The sequence below is a fragment of the Cavia porcellus genome, unplaced genomic scaffold (assembly GCF_034190915.1).
Source record: "Cavia porcellus strain 051 isolate PalLab524CR breed Dunkin Hartley unplaced genomic scaffold, mCavPor4.1 scaffold_22, whole genome shotgun sequence".
NCBI classification, from domain to species: Eukaryota; Metazoa; Chordata; class Mammalia; order Rodentia; family Caviidae; genus Cavia; species Cavia porcellus.
Window position 1 is genome coordinate 51,271,735 of NW_026947505.1, and position 8,491 is coordinate 51,280,225.

The window sequence follows — 8,491 nt, forward strand, 5'->3', positions numbered from 1 at the left end:
TGCTGCCTCCCTGCCTCTCTCTCTCCTATGGGCACAATGCATCTGCCTACATTAACCATAATCCTCTCCTGCTTATGTCACATACCCAGACATGACGATGACCCTGTTGTATTCATCCCCATAGCCTCTTCCTGTCCCACCAGCCCGCCCTTTCCCTATAAAAGATGTAATCACTTCTGGAATAAACGGGGGCTTGATCAGATTCTCTCTTGACTTGCTTCCATCTCTCTTTGTCTTCCCTATGTCTTTATTTAATCCCCGTTCCCCCTCCAGGGTCACCCCACGGATTGATCCACAAGCCAGATCACTCTGATATCTTCACCGCTTTGACAGAGGGGCAGATTTCAACTCTTTACATTGGTCCCCAAACTCTGTGTGATACCACTCACCCCTACAGTCTCACATAGATTATAGCCTCACAATATCACCAGGCTAGCATGGGTCTTTGTTTTAGTGATAATGGAAATTAAAACTTAAAACTATGAATTTACAGGCAAAACTTTAAGTGGAAAGCAAAAGAAAATAATGGACAGCACAGCAAAGACAAATATTAAGCCAGTCCCCGAACAAAGAAATGTAGGAGAATATGGGGGCAAGCTCCATTTGAGAAACTGAAGGGATTATAAATCAGAAGAGATGAATCAGAATGTCCCATTCACAAAGACCAACTTTTTAGGTGCTATTGCTGCCGTGGGTGACAATGTTCTGGACAGGTTTCTAAGTTCTGTGTACAATACAGATGTTGTACTAAAATGCTAAAAAGATAGTTATTAGCAAAAATAGTTAGTTAAAAAGATAGTTATTAGCAGTATTGTCTTTCTATGCTGTGCTTGTTACCTTCCATACCCTATGTGCTCGTTACCCTCGTAACTATGAAGCACCAACCACATAGTTATAGATTAACTAACCATGTCATCATGCTGTTCTGTATGCATAATTACCTTAGTAACTTGTTTGCTGTGTCAACCTTTGTTCCCTTTGTAAGAGACAAATGATGCTGTGTCAACCATTGTTCTCTTTATGAGAGACAAATGTTTCTGGGATTGGCAGACCAAGGGTTATGAATTGGCTAACCACCCACTGTGAAATACCTCTGACCTCAAGCAAAGGGGGAACAAAGGCCACCTTGTTTCTGTTTCTCATTGCTATGTACTTAAGTGGTCAATGAACTCATCATAAATGAACTATAAAAATCTGTCAAAATTCTAACTCAGTTGCCCAGCTTTGCAAACTCCATCTGCACTGTGCTGCTGGGTACCAGCTTAAATAAAGTGCTCTTTTACAGACATCTTGCCCCCCCCCCATTGTGATTAATATCTTGGTGGTCTTGTTTTGGGGTACAGCACAGACAACTGGACATGGCACGTGACAGTAAGGAAAGAGCAGCAAAGTTTAGGCAATGGTCACTCAAAGTGAGTGAGCTCGTGCCAGCAGGAAGGAAAACAGCATAAGTGCTGAATATTTCAGGTTTAAGAATTTAAAATGTTGGGGCTGGAGATTTAGCTCAGCGGCATAAGTGTCTGCCTTGCAAGCAGGCAGTCGTGAGTTCGATCCCCAGTACCGATAAAAAGGAAAAATACAAAATAACAATAATAATAATAAAGAATTTTAAATGTTGTACTGGGTGTTAAGTGCCTCACACTGGGCCTTCCGGAGTTGGCTGACAGGTTGCCGAGCCATGTCAGCTGTGTTTACTGTCCCTGTTCTTTCCCATAACTCACCATTATAATTGACTATAGGAGACACAGTCCATATGTATGAAGCTTTAATAAGTTCTGAGTGAACAAAGTTCACCACAGATCAGGGTGGAGTGTCAGCAAACATGCACCCTGATTTGGGATTTTGGAAGGAGAAAAGCAGGGCATTGAGTCTCTGTCCTCCTTATCTGTGCTCAGAACAGTCAACCTTAGGACAAAGCTCGGGGAAGCTGGCCCTGAGGCACTGTTCAGGTTCAAGTGAGTGGAGGAGACTGGCCCATAGCCCCAGCTGTACTTTGTATATTACTATCTGTATTAACCCCAGCAAGGGCTGGAATCTGGTAGATTGTTGTCTCATTCTGGTTTCATAGCTCTAGAGAAATCCTCTTGGATTTCTCTTGGGCAAATTGGTCCCCATGAGATCACTGTTTCTGCATGAAATGGTGATCTCTCTAGGAAGTGGATCTATGAGGCCTTTTCTGGAAACTAGGATATTACAGGTTTAGGGCAATGGCTAGAATGGCTGAAAACTTTTAGGCATCTCTCCAGAGAGTTGTTCTGAGGTGTTAGAAAAGTTGGTGATCAACTTTACCAAATGATGTCCTGTAAACCTCGTAAATCTTTTTTTATTGGTGGGAGGTATGTCGAAACAGGATCCTACTATATAGTTTAGGCTGGCTTTGAACTCACACTGGTCTTGAACCCTTAAGCAATCCTCCTGCTTCACCCGCCTGAGTATTGAGATCACAGGCATGTACCATCACCCCTGGCTCATAAATCTTTTTCTTAAAAAACAAGATCTCGCTAAATTACCCAGGCTAAGCTCAAGTTTGTGGTTCTCTTGCCCTAGCCTGCTAGAGTGCTGGCCTTGATAAACTGGAAATGCTAGACATCAAATATGCTGAGTGCATGTTCTCCAAAGTCTAAGAATAAATTCTAAGGAACAATGGAAGCTAAGGGTAGGAAAATTCACCTGTCATCTCAGCACACAGGAGACTGAGGCAAGAAGATCATTGTGAGTTTGAGTTATGTAAAAGCAAGAGAGACCCTGACTCAAAAATAAACAAAGTAGGAAAAGTTATTGGAGAAAAGGAATAGAAAATAGGGACAGGGAATAAAAAAGTGGGTTGCCAATGAGTCCACTTCTCAAAAGAAGTTTTTTTGTTTTATTTTAAAGTTTTATAGAGCAAAATTATGAGGTAAGAACAATATGGGTCAAAATAATGATCAACCAATAAAATTACAAAGATAGTCACTTTGGTAGCAATGAGCATATGTGTGAGATCATTAACTCTGACCAATAATCTATAGTTTTAGTCTTGTCTTTTGCCTTAGTCTTAGTGGGTGGGAGAGGATGGCCCACCCCAATGAGATAATGGAAAATCTCAGGAGAGTAACACCAATAATCTCAAACTTCTGTTTATCCCTTAAGGAAGTATGTAAATCTGGTTATTTATTCTTCTTCAGATATTCTTTCAGCAACAGTCTCATGCATCCCCATCTTCTGCACTGACTTCCTTCTGGCCCCAGCCCTGTTTGACTGCCTACAATACTTCTACCTAATTTAGCTGTCTATAGTAATATTATAGACATGCCTCACCATGCCTAGTATCCTTCTAAATCTTGAAAATCACTTTAGTTATCCTTATAAAGGGGGACAAAACAGGTGAGGCATGGTTAAAGTTAGTAAATTTTGTTTTTGCCAACTTTTCCTAAACCATTAACATAGGCATATCTAGAACTTTAAGGTAAGAAAGGACACAAAGTAAAAATTAAGCTCTGTTTTGCTTTTAGTTACCTATTGGACATTTGTAGGCCCAAGTAAAGAAACATGGTTTATAGCAAAATCATTTTAAGGCCCTGAAGGCCTCAGGAGAAAACACAAATCATGCTTTTATAGAGTAACAGGTTAAAAGCTCAGAAATTTGCCTTTTATCTCTTTAGTGGTCTCTGACCACATCAACAGAATGGTTCCCTTTCCTTTTATGTATTCATTTTCTAGGGCTGCTATTACACAACATCACAAACCACTTATAAAACAGAAAGTTACTGTCTTGCAGTTCTGGAGATTAGAATACCAAGAACAAGGCATTGGTGAAATTGCTTCTCCCCCAAGAACAGGAAGCGGAATTCGCTTTGTGCCTGTCCTACTCTCTAGTGGTCTACTGCAAACCTCCGGTTCTCTTTGGCCTGTCAGTGCCTCACCCTGATCTGGGCCCTCACATTCGCTTGCCATTGTCCTTCAGTCCCCCATTGTCTTCCTCCTACCTGTATTTGTGTCCAGATTTCCCCTTTCCAAGGATAACAGTCATTTTGGGTTAGATCCACCCTAATTTAACCCCATTTTACCTTGGTTGCCTCCTTATAGCCCCTTATCTCTCCTTCCCCTCATTTCTTAAAAGACCCTTGTCCACCTATAAACAGGGAGAAGGTGATTCAAGGCAAATAGGCCCTCTATCTCCTTAGAGCTAACTGTTAATAAATCTTTTTGCCTTTTCCCTGAATATATGACCTCCTTTGATTTGGTCAGCTGTGAGCAGGAGGCCCTGAGTGCATAAGTCTTTGAGAACATTTCTATCTTACCTATTTTAGGCCCAGAACTTTACAGAATGCCCGCCACATACAGGTGCTCAATAAGTATTTGTTCAGTAGCCAAGTAGGTGACAATGTTAACTTTCTATCACTGTGACAAAATACTTGAGATAAACTTAGAAAGAGGAGAGATTTGTTTTGGCTCTCAGTTTATGGGAGTTCAGTCCATAGTTTGGGGGCCTCTGGGAGAGCAGAACATCACAGTGTAGTGGAGCAGAGCTCACACTGTCATGGCTGGGAAGCAAAGAGAGGAAGAAAGGCTTCACTGTCCCCCTCAGGGGTATGCCCTCCAGTGACCGTACGTCCTGTCACTAGGCCCCACTTCTTAAAGGGTCACCACCCCCTTCAATAAACCAGAGGCTTGGGACCAAATCTTTAATATATAGTCTTTGGGGGACATTCTAGACCCAAACCATAAAAGTGATTCTCTCCCTTACATCAAATAAAATATGAATTGTGTGCAGATTTCAGGAAAAGCACTGAGTACAGTTTTGTTACCTGATCATATTAAAAATTCCATTTAAATTTTAATTTTATTTAAAATTATTTATCTAAAATTATTTATTTTAAATAATTCTAAAACATGAGTGATAGTACACTTAAAAAACAAGCACTGATGTGTGTCAGTGTACTTTTTAAGTGTACTTGAAACAAAATTGAAGTTTTTCTAAAGAGCTGGGGTATCAATATCCAGGATTCACCCTCTAAAGAGCCTCCCACCTGGTACAGAGGCAACTGCCTGTCATTCCAGCACTCATTGGCCATGACTTTTGAGGCCAGCTTGGACTACACAGGGAGTGAAAGGCCTGCCTGAGCTTCCTAGTGAATCCTGTCTCCAAAAAACAAGCAAACAAACAAAACAACTTCCCAAAGGGAAGTTCTTAAACTGTTCTTTACTAAGTTCTGGACAAAGCTTCCAGAATTTTTCCTTTAAGAATTATTTAACTTTCACTACCAATAGAGTGCAGAGACAACCTGTAGAATGGGGAAAAGAATTTACTAGCTACTCCTCAGACAAGAGATCTAATATTTAAATATATATAAAGAACTAGAGTCAGACCCTAGTCTCTCTCCTTCAGTCAGCGCCATTCACAGAACAATGGAAGAGAGAACAAAGCGAGCAAACCCAGCCTGTGAGAACCAGCGCCATGTGTGGACCCCACCAGACTGGAACAGCCAAACCCTAGCCCCCTCCAGAGAGCAGGCTGGCAAACGAACAAGTACCATCCCACAATCTGCTCCCCTCCACCATAAGCAACCAGCTTATCAGGAGAAACACAGGCTGTGATGACGGCTATCAAGGTGAAATGCAGTTGGATGCCTGTGGTGCGCTGGTGTTTCACTAACATTGCAGGTCTAGGGCCAGTGGTCTGATCATGGTTTCAAGGGATAGTGATAAGTATCAGGTCCTGGCTTAGATCCTCAATCTCCAAATGAATGTATGGTGGAGGTTTAAATAAAATGAGACATGATATGATTTCAGGGCTCTGGAGGGGTCAAAACCCTTTAGCTGAGCTCAAGACTCTGAGGGCTAAGACAAAGACATCTCTGGACCTGCCCACTTTTAACCAACAACAAAAGGCAAGAAAATTGAGGAAAGCATGGGAAATGAGCAGGACCTTGGGAGTCATTTCAAAGACTTCTCCAAGTAGTAAATTATGCCAACTTAGGAGAACTGTTTTATCTCCAAGATGACATTTATGGTAGGAGTGCGACTGCAGGAGTGAAATTTCCTCAGCTGCAGTCTCTATTTACTTAATTAGAGTTGGAGCCAAGGTGCCTTCAGCCGTGGCCTTATCTTGCCCTTTGTGGTATCTCTGGCCTCACAGGCCACTGCAGGCCACTGCAGGCCTCAGCCAGGACCAGTGATTCATGGAGATTCACTATGAATCAGCTCCCATCGCCAGGCAGGGGGCTGAGGTCTAGGACAGACTCACAGATGAACATAGAAAGCTAAGTAGGAAGATTTAAATCCTGCTCAGAGCCGCTTCATAGGGCTCTCCAGCAGGTAAGCAGTGTGGCATCTAAGGGGGTCTCCGTCTTACGATTGCAGCCACTGTTGATTCCCTGTGGTCTTGTTTTGGAAGTCCTTTATCATTTCCATTGTTTTTTTGGATTGGATTTTATTCTTTTGTTTTGTTTGATTATGTTAATATGATGGCAGGAGCAGCTATTTCAAAGACAGCAAGATATATTATGGCAATAATTTTGGATTTACTATTGGCTTGTTTTGAAGTCCTTTATATCATTCGTTGTCTTGTTTTTACTGTTTCTATTCTGTTCTATTCTATTTGCTTTTTATTATGTCCAAAGTTATCTGCAGCTATTTTGAAGACATAAAAGGCATTTGATAACTATTGTTGATTTGGTAATGTTTTTAGTTCTGTATCACTTACACTGATTTGTTTTGATTAGTTTGATTCTGTTTTATCTTCTTTCAAATAAATTTTAAAAATTTAAAAAATAAAGAACTAAAAAATTAGACTGCCCTCCCAAATAAATCGTATTAGAGAAGCTAGTCATGAGGAGCTCCTCCAAAGGAACCAACAGCTCCAAACAGCAATACTTAGAGAAACTCACAACACCTTACTCATCTTTCCAAGTCTCTATGCTGGCAACTTTCCTCAGGTGAGCCATCTACACTCAGCCCCATGCTGATTTAATTCAGCTGGTATTAAGTGACCAGCCGTTTGTAATCCATAACACCCAGGGATGTGGATTCGATCCTGGAGAGTCCCAGGTTCTGTTGTCTCTAGAAAAAGCACAAATGCAAGGAGAGAGACTCAAACAGCACTTACATGGGAGCAAGGAGCAGGCAGAACTCCACTGTAGAGGGCAAGGCTGAGAGGCCGGGTCAGGAACCCGGGGAGGGTCCTTTGAAGCTGTGTGTGGAACCTGGTCTGCCCCGGTGCTGGGAAGGAGTGTGAGCCTGCTCTGGGGGTCAAAGTCAGTGACACAAAAGTTCAGCTACACACTGGGCTGAGGATTTAGCTCAGTGGCATAAGGACCTGCCTTGCAAGCAGGCGGTTGTGAGTTCGATCCCCAGTACCAATTTAAAAAAAAACAAGTTCAGCTACACAGCAGAAATAAATTCAGGTCCAGTCTCTTCATGCCTTGCACATTCTACAGACAACACTCTGCCGACAACACTCTGCCAGGCCTAGACTGGCTCAGGCCAAACCATCTGCACTATTTGTGATTTATGAAGTGGATCAGTACACATCAGCAGTCACCTATAGCCATAAAGAAACCATGGCAAAGCTACAAAAAGAATCCCAAGCTTCTATAGCTACTTTGGAGATCTCCAGATGAAGAGCTGCTTCTTGATTATCAGGAACGCAGAAAGCAGGACATAAACATTTGGAATCAACAAAGGGCATTTTTGTGAACAGAGCAACAAAGATAAAAAAGAAAAGCATGTCCATCCACCTGTGGCACCACCAGGCAATCAATTTAATGTGCTGAACCTCAGTTTTATCCCTATAAAAGGGGAATGATAGTGCAGCATTATTCACGATAGCCAAGATATGGAATCAACCCAAGTGTCTATCAACAGACGAAAACACACAATGGACTCGTGTGAAGTCATCATTCACACTTTTCAGAGATGTTAGGCTACATGAAATAAGCTAGGCATAGAAATAGCATATGAGCCCATCACTTACATGTAGAATCTGAAAAGCACAAACTCATAGAAGCAGAGAATGGAGTGAGTAATGGTTACCCGGGTCTAGGGATGAGGGGATTGAGAGATGCTGGCCAAAGGACATAAAGTTTCAGCTATGCAGGAAAAGTAAAATCAGGAGATCCAGGATACAATGTGCTTGCACAGAGCACAATAGATTTTAAGTACTCTCACCACCAAAAACAGGAGAAAAGAGTCGTTCTGCTGCTTTTGTGAGGACTTAGCAATGCAATTGGAGGGATTAGAATTCAATGTGTCCAAAAGTTGTTTTTCACCTATTCAGACATGAATAATCTCAGACAAATTACTCCATTTACATTACATTACATTAAATATTAAATATCACATTAAGGAGGCCTGGAGATTCAGGTCAGCAGCAAAGCACCTGCACAGCAAGTGTGACGTTATAAATTTTACCCGGTACCAAAATATAAAAATAAAATATTACATTAAGGTCTTTCATCAATAAAACAAAAACAGTGTGAGTACCCACCTTTTGGTAGCTAACCCAAGTGTG

General features: G+C 41.6%; 1 long non-coding RNA gene across 2 annotated transcripts in view; it reads right to left on the reverse strand.

Annotated features, from left to right (window-relative positions):
- Positions 1-8,491, reverse strand: part of LOC134472130 (uncharacterized) — a 96,452-nt gene that overhangs the window by 76,110 nt on the left and 11,851 nt on the right. The gene's annotated exons all lie outside the window — the stretch shown is intronic.